Consider the following 9,487-nt stretch of genomic DNA (forward strand, 5'->3'; position numbering starts at 1 on the left):
GGCTTTGTACTGCTATTGTCTAACTGCTTTATAAGACCACCTGCGTGGCCAGTGTGGATCTTGTTTCTTGACTGGTTACCATCAGGGTTCCTCTATAATGTCAGTAATAAAAGCTATGTCTGCTCTATTTGGTCCTCCATGTGGACTTTTCAAAATACCTGCAAGACAGGTAATACCTGGTCTCAAACTCCTGCAGTACAATTTTTGTCAGCAGGATATTCTGGAAAACCCCCAGGTTGAGTTGACCAACTACCTGTTGGGGAGTACCAGTGAGTAATCCAAGAGAAGTTGCCAGGAGGAACCCCAGGGTGGCCAGCTGTTGGGTAAAAAAATGTTTTTTAGCTTTGCTCGCTTGTATTGAGGGGAGCCTTGTGTGTGTATAGTCTATGGAAGGCTGTGGGTACTTGCCCTCAGGGTGGCAGATTGCAAATTGCGGATTGCTGTCCTGCTTGGGAGGGCTAATGTTGCTATTGTTTGCTGGAGAAGGGGTCTTTTCCCCCAGCCTGTTTGGCTGCAGAGTGAGGAGAGTGCAAGGAGAAAGTGGGTGCTGAAGCTGGTTGGGGGCCTGTGAGTCCAGGAGAGTCCGGAAAATGAGTCAGGGTTTTGGGAGCCCTGAATGAGAAGGAAGCCGTCTTCCCTGCCTATTTACTCATCTGCTATTACTAGACTTTAAAATATGGGAATAAATAATTAGATCATACCTTTGAACAAGGTGAAGATTGATAGGGTCTGGAAACTATCTGGATTCATAAAAATACTGATGAATAATCAGAATAAATTGATTAGGACTAAATAAAATATTTTTATGACTTTGTTCAAGACTATCAATTTTAAAATCTTTTTTCCATATATATGTATATATTTACATATACACTTTCATAAACAATTTAATAAAGTAGAGTATATCTGTATAAACAATACTGGGACATTTATATTTTTCCTCCCTACTTGATCCCTCCAAAAGATCTGAGAGCTCTCATAAGTATTATTGTAATAGTAATATATTTGTTTGCATAAATCCAATAAGAATTTGTTCTCTTTATAAGACACAGAACCAGTTTCCAGTTGTGGTTTTATTAACCAAGACTTTGGTTAGAATATTATGTTTGAAAAAGACATGCCTGGACTGCAGATTTCATCAGAAAGCTGTAAGGAATTGAGATCAACTTTGAAGCCGGTAAGAGAAAATGGAGAAATAGCCTGGTACCTTGCTTTTCACATGGTTCATGGCAAGTCTTTCTAGGTAAGGAACAAAGGTTGCTTTTTTTAGGAGATGTCACAGAGGGAACCTCAAGACATTTTGGAGGACCTCAAGAGATTGAGGAATTCACTCAAACTTATAGGTACTGCAGGCAAAATCTGGTGGCCACTGTGTGGCTTGGCTCTTTTTGCCTGGAAGGGTTAATTAAAGCTCAATCTAACTCCTGATGAAACTCCAGTGAAGCAGATTTTTAAAAGCCTGTATGATCGATTGGTATTCTTGTTGTGTTTATGCAAATAATCAGGCCAAGTTATAACTGGACTTAACTTTGAGTAGTACGAATGTTCATGTACGTCCTTGTGCCTCCTGACCATCCAGAGTACGATCGATTTATCATATATTTTTAAAATGTGTAAGGCAACATTTAAAAAAAGGCAAATATCTGTTCTTGTTTTGATAAATTGGTTATCAAACAAATATGATTTTAAGTTAATAAAACTGGAACTGGGGTCAGCGAGCATGAAAAAAACTCACTCAAAGAGTTATACAGTAAATAGATTGGTCTTAGCTTGCTTCTTTAATAAAAATTTAGATAATTTTAGGTGAGGGATGTCAGGTTTCAGTACAACATATAACACAGTTATAAATATAAAAAACGGGTATGGTTCTGAATTTCTCTAGTTTTCCTGCAGCAGACTATTCATCATAATTCTTGTCATTCTAGCTTTTCCCCCAGTAATGCTAAGATTTGTAACACAGTTTGTATCTACCAGGTTACAAGCCCTATTCGTACTTGAGGAACACCACCTCTAAATAACATCACCACCACCACCTCCTTTCGTGCCCAGACCTTATCATCCCGCTGACAGAAAGCAAGGATCTTTTATCTCTGAAGGAAAACATTACCCCTCTTCATCAAGGAGCAGCTACAGAACAGACTCTTTTCCCTGAAAGGATTGAGACCGAGAATCCTTAAGGGGGATATAATAGGCAATTGGACAGACATGAACAAAGCAGGGACCATAGACCAAGCACCATAAGTCAGCAGGGCAGAAAGTCCTGGGTGTCTAGCAATGGGCAAGGCTGGCAGGGCAGGGACTTGGTCCCCCAAAGTAACCCTTTCTCACTCGCATATTGCTGGTCATGTGGGTTAGACTCCTTTAGCAGCAGAATGAACTAGGGAGCCAGAGAAGAGTGCTTAAACATTTATCCCTATGGATAACATTGAGGCCTCAGTTGTGCTCCAGGCCCAGATAGCAAAATAATTACTTCCACATAAAACTAATCTCATAAAAATAAAATAGTTAAAACTAACAATAGGAAATGTAAGGGAATAGACAATAGTTATATCTCTGATACATTAATCTGTATTGTAGAATTGTCTGAGTATGTGTGTGTGTGTGTTTTTTTTTTTTTTCCAGGCATATGATGCCAACTAGACTGCTTCCCTAGCTCAGATGTCAGGCCTTGAGGACCAGACCAAAAGCATCAGTCCACAGCTCTGACTGCAAATAGATTACGCTGGCAAATACATCCAGCCAATCACACAGAACAGACCTGCTTGCAGAGGTGGAACCACACTGACCCTACTTTCAATATCACTAAAGAACAGGTGTTCCACCTAATTTGGGAGGGTTTATGGTGGGTCAGAAACTAGACTTAAGCACAACCTTGACTGCCTCTCAGCCATGCAATTTAAACTGGACTAAGCTGGCTGGCCACCATACGTGTTGAGTTATGTGCCAGCCCTTTATTGCATTGAAAGAACTAATAAGACTGGCAATGTATCCTACCCTGTGGAGTGCGTACCACAAAATTAAAGTACATGCTATTAAGAATTATAGGTTAATGTTTTTTTTGGCTAATGCTCATTTGTAGCTTGTACTGTGCCTGTGGTATTTGGTTGGGTTTTTTTTAAATTTGTTGTGTTTACATAGTTACAAGTGTTTCCCTGAATATAACTCCCTCCCCACCATGTTTTCCTTGATACACCCCCTTTGCCCCCTCTTCCCACTGCCTACACCCCTTCGCTCCATGATTTACTATCCTGCCCTCTATCTCTCTGGGTTATGTGTATACACTTTCCCTAATGTCTTTCTTTTCTTTGATCCCCTCCTCTCATCCCCTTGTCTTCTGACCGTTTTCCATCTGGACTCTTTGACCCCTTCTCTGCCTCTCTTCTGTTCCTCAGTTCACATTGTTCATTGGATTCCTCATATGAGTGAGGTCATATGATATTTTTCTTTCTCTGCCTGGCTTATTTCGCTTAGCATAATAGACTCCAGGTTCATCCATGTTGTCGCAAAGGGTAAGATTTCCTTCTTTTCATGGCCGTGTAGTATTCCATTGTGTATATGTACCACTGCTTTTTAATCCACTCATCTACTGATGGACACTTGGGCTGTTTCCAGATCTTGGCTATTGTAAACAGCACCATTTGTTAAAGAGGCTGTCCTTACTCCATTGTATGCTCTTACCTCCTTTGTCAAATATCAGTTGTCCATAAAGGTGTGGCTTTATTTCTGGGTTCTCTGTTCTGTTTCATTGATCTATATGCCTGTTCTTATGCCAGTACCAAACTCTTTTGAGTACAATGGCCTTGTAGTGTAACTTCATATCAGGAAGTGTGATGCCTCCCACTTTACTCTTCCTTTTCAAGATTGCTGAGGCTATTCGTGTTCTTTTTCTGGTTCCATATACATTTTTGGAATATTTGTTCTATATCTTTGAAGTAGACATTGGTATTTTAATAGGAATTGCATTGAATTTATATATTGCTTAGGGTAGTATAGACATTTTACTGATATTTATTCTTCCTATTTATGAACACAGTATATGCTTCAACTTGTTTGTATCTTCCTTGATTTCTTTTATCAATGTTTTATAATTTTCCGAGTATAGGTCTTTAACCTCCTTGGTTAAGTTTACTCCTAGGTACTTTATTTTCTTTGTTACAGTAGTGAAGGGGATTGTTTCCTTAATTTCTCTTTCCTACAGTTCATTATTGGTGTATATAAATGCCACTAATTTCTGAATATTGATTTTCTATCCTGCCACCTTTCTGAATTCCTTTATCAGGTTCAGTCGTTTCTTGACTGAGACTTTAGGGTTTTCTATGTACAGTATCAAGTCATCAGCAAATAATGATAGTTTTACTTCTTCTTTTCCAATTTGGATGCCTTTTATTTTTTCTTCTTGTCTGATTGCTGTAGCTAGGACTTCCAGAACTATATTGAATATAGTGGTGAAAGGGGGCACCCCTGCCTTGTTTCTGATCTTAAGGGGATTGCTTTTAATTTTTTGCTCACTGAGTATGATATTGGCTGTGGGTCTGTCATTGATGGCCTTTATCATGTTGAGGTATGTTCCCTGTATTCCCACTTTGCTTAGCGTTTTGATCATAAATGGGTGCTGGATTTTATCAAATGCTTTTTCTGCATCTATTGATATTATGTGGTTTTTATCCTTCCTTTTGTTTATGTGATGAATCATGTTGATTAATTTGCAAATATTGTACCAGCCTTGCCTCCCCAGAATAAATCCCACTTGATCAAGATGTATGATTTTTTTCATGTATTGCTGGATCTGATTTGCTAATATTTTGTTGAGAATTTTAACATCTAAGTTCATCAGGGATATTGGCCTATAGTTTTCTTTCTTTGTAGTGTCATTGCTTGGTTTTGGAATGAGTATTATGTTTGCCTAATAAAAGGAATTTGGAAGTTTTCCCTCCTATTGAATTTTTTTGAAATATTTGAAAAGAATAGGAATTAGTTCTTCTTGAAATATTTGGTAAAATTTGCCTGTAAAGCCATCAGGCCCAGGACTTTTGTTTGTTGGGAGTTTTTTGATAACTGTTTCAATCTCTTTTGTTGTACAGTGGCACCTTGAGATATGAGCAGACCAACATACAATTTTTTTTTTTAAGATACGAGTTGCGACTCAGTTTGTACTTTTGTTTGAGATCTGAGCGAAATTCCGAGGTACAAGTTGGAATCAACTGATCGTGCTTCAGCACTTTTTAATGACACTTGTTTGTCACATTTCTGTAACATTTTAAAAGGCAGGCAAAAGCAAGTCTCTTTGGATAGATTTTCATTCAAAAGTCCTGCAAGTGAAAGTACCAAAAGTGCAGCCAAAAAGGCAAAAATAGGTGATGATTAAATGAAAAATATGTAATGTTAAGCTTAGGTTAAGTTTAAAGTTTAAAGTGCATTTTTTTTACAATTAAATTTTTGTGGTTTCATTTTAAGTAAAGAAAGTGCAGTTTTAGTTTTGTTTAAAGTAAAGAAAATGCAATTTTAGTTTACATTTAGTGTGAAGAAAGTGCAGTTTTAGTTTATGTGTCTACAGTGCCTGCATCGCTTCCTCCTTCCCTCCTCCTCCGCCATTTACCTCCATTAGCCGCACTCGTCTGTCTCCAAGGTAAGAATACAGTACTGAATAACACATTTTTCTTTTATTTTATATATTTTTTTATGTATTGGTAAAGTATACATGTGTGTTTCTTAATTAAAAACATGGCTTTTTTCATAATTTAGGATGGTTTGGGATGTTTCACAGGGCTGAAACTGATTATATCTATTTCAGTTATTTTAAATGGGAGAAATTTGTTTGATATATGAGTTGACTGACTTACAAGCTCGGTCACAGAATAAATTAAACTCGTATCTCAAGGTACCACTGTAAATGAAATAGATTCTAAAAGTATACAAAATTTTCAATGAAACCAAGAGCTTGTTTTTTGAAAATTTAACAAGATAGACAAACCTTTAACTAGACTCATCAGAAAAAAGAGAAAAAGAACCCAAATAAATAGAATCAGAGATGATAGAGGAGAAGTAACAACAGACACCAAAGAAATACAAAAGATTATAAGAAAATATGGGCCTGACCTGTGGTGGCACAGTGGATAAAGTGTCAACCTGGAATGCTGAGGTTGCTGGTTTGAAATTGTAGGCTTGCCTGGTCAAAGCACATGAGGGAGTTGATGCTTCCTGTTCCTCCCCACTTTTCTCTCTCTCTCTCTCTTTCTCTCTCTTTCTCCCCTCTCCTCCTTTCTATCTCTCTCTGTCTCTCTTCTCTAAAATAAATAAATAAATAAAAATTTAAAAATATTATGAACAATTGTATGTCAACAAATTGGACAATCTGGACAAAATGGATAAATTACTAGAAACATAAAATCTAAGAAAGAATCAGATAATCTGAATTGACAGATTATAGCTAGTGAAATTGAAGGAGTAATTTAAAAACTTTCAACAAACAAAAGTACTGGACTAATGGCTTCACAGGTGAATTTTATCAAGCATCCAAAGAAGAATTAACACCTATTCTCAACTATTCCAAAAAATTCAAGAGGAAGGAAGACTCTCAAATTCATTCCAAAACCAGATAAAGACACTACACAGAATATTGTAATATTCCTGACAAACATAGATGCTAAAATCCTCAACAAAATATTAGCAAACTGGATCCAGCAATACATCACAAAGATCATACACCATAATCAAGTGGATTTATTCCAGGAATACAAGGTTGGTACAACATCCACAAATCAATAAACATGGCATACCACATAAATAAAATGAAAGATAAAAATCATATGATTATATTAATAAATGATAAAATTTAGCACCCATTTATGTTTAAAACTCTCAGCAAAGTGGGAATCGAGGAAAAATACCTCAATGTATTATAAAGGCCATATATGACAAACCCACAGCCAACATCATACTCAATGAGCAAAAACTACATGTGTTTCCCTTAAGGTCAGGAACAAGACAAGAGTATCCACTATCACCACTCTTATTCAACATAACACTGGAAGTCCTAGCCACAGCAATCAAACAAGAAGAAATAAAAGGCACCCAAGCTGGAAAGGAAGAAGTAAAGCTGTCCTTATTTGCAGATGATATGATACTGTATATAAAAAACCCTAAAAAGTTCAAAAAGCTACTGAAACTGATAAATGAATTTAGTAAAGTAATAGGATACAAAATAAATATTCAGAAATCAGTTGCATTTTTATATACCAATAATGAACTATCAGAAAGGGAAACTAAGAAAGCACTACCATTCACCATTGCTTTAAAAAAATATCTAGGAATTAATTTAACCAGGGATGTAAAAAGAAAATTATAAGACACTGATGCAAGAAATTGAAGAAGATACAAATAAGTGGAAACATATACCATGTTTATGGACATCATTAAAATGTCCATGTTAACCAAAGCAATCTATATATTCAATGCAATTCCTATCAAGAAACTAATGGTGTATTTCACAGAACTACAACAAATATTCCAAAAATTTACATGAAACCATAAAGATCTAAAATAGCCACAGCAATCTTGAGAGAACAAAGTTGGAGGAATCGTGCTACCTGATACCAAACTATACCACAAGGCAATATTAGTTAAAACATCATGATACTGGCATATGGATCAATGGATCAGAAAATAGAGGCTAGGAATAATTCACAACTTTGTGGCCAATAAATATTTGACAAAGGAGGCAAAAACAAAGAATAGGGTAAAGATAGTCTACTCAATAAATGATGTTGAGAAAATTGGACAGATTTGTGCAAAAAGAAAAAGAAAAAGAAACTGTATCACCTTACACCACACACGGATAACCTCAAAATGGACCAAAGACTTAAAGGTAAGACTGAAAACCATAAAAATTCTAATATGCAGTAAAATCTTGGATATGTCTCATAGGAATATTTTTTTCTGATATATCACTTCGGGTAAGGAAACTAAAGAAAAACACATGGTATTGCATCAAACTAAAAAGCTGCACAGCAAGGTAAACCATCCAAATGAAGACAACCCATAAATGGGAGAATGTACTTGCCGATGATACATCTGATAAGGGCTTAATAACCTTTTTTTTTTATTTTATTTTTTATTTATTCATTTTAGAGAAGAGAGGGAGAGAGAGAGAGAGGAGATAGACAGAGAGAGAGAAGGGGGAGGAGCTGGAAGCATCAACTCCCATATGTGCCTTGACCAGGCAAGCCCAGGGTTCGAACTGGTGACCTCAGCATTTCCAGGTCGACGCTTTATCCCACTGCGCCACCACAGGTCAGGCTTAATAACCATTTTTATTAAGAACTTTTACAACTCAACACCAAAAAAAAAAAAAAAAAAAGCAGCAATCTTATTAAAAATAGGCAAAGGGAAGATGTCAGAGAAATAGTGCCATGAGGAATACTCCTGATCTCTCCCCTCAAAATTTCAACAAATTCAACAATTAAACACAGAGAAAAAAATCTCAGGAGCACCTGAAATATACACACACCAGACAAAGGTCTGATTGGATGAAAAGGTGGCTGAATATATAATATAATCCACTTTGAAGGAAATAAGACAGAGAATGGGGTATTTTGCTTTCCTCACTGATCTAAGGAAGGGGCACTTTTGTTTGGAGCAGAGCAAAGTGGAGAGACTGAGATCGAGGGGAAGGAGCTGAGTGAGTTAGGGTAGGTGCTCAAACAAAAGAAAGAACACACCAGCTCTGCCTGAGATTGCAGAGGCAGGGCATGCACATGGGTGGCTGGCTCCACCTAAAATGACCAATGCAGGGTGCCCGCGTGGGCTGATGCCAGCATCTTTGTGCATTCCTGACTCCACGATCACCAGTAAGGGGCATGTGTGTGGGCTAAAATCCTTAGCTTGAGACTGCCTGTGCTGGGTGCCTCCTTGGGCCCATACAAGCGTCTGAGTACATTCCCGGCACTGACTGAGATCACAGGAGCTGGGTGCCTGAGTGTGTGTGTGTGTGTGTGTGGGGGGGGGTTGCAGGCCTCTGTTTGCATTGCTGGAGTTGTTGGAGTTGGACATACACGTGGCTTACTGTGGGCTACCAAACAGTGCACGAGGGAGAAGCCCATGGACATTAGACCCATGCTGAGGTGTGCTAGACTCACCCACCAGCCCATAGAATTTTACCTATGTGTAACAGAAAGGCGCTTGATCTGCGATCTGCTCCCAGGCCTGCTTGCTCTCGCTGGTGGCTCTCATTGCCACTGCCTTGCCCATAACTGTGCTTTGAGCGGTACTAGAGGAAGGACCTGGCAGCTCATAGATCCTCTTGCTCTGCAGACAGTGGCTGAGGCGAACCTCACAGCTAAGTCCCCAGGCTACTAGCTCCAGTGGGAGGGACATGGGAAGAGGCACCTAGAAAACTGAGACTGCCATTGCTAGAGCTATAAAATTGCAAAGCCCTAAAAAGTCCCACCTATCAACAGGGCTGAGGCCCAGCCTACATCATTGCCATAGT

This window comes from Saccopteryx leptura, chromosome 2 (assembly GCF_036850995.1).
Source record: "Saccopteryx leptura isolate mSacLep1 chromosome 2, mSacLep1_pri_phased_curated, whole genome shotgun sequence".
Classification (NCBI taxonomy): domain Eukaryota; kingdom Metazoa; phylum Chordata; class Mammalia; order Chiroptera; family Emballonuridae; genus Saccopteryx; species Saccopteryx leptura.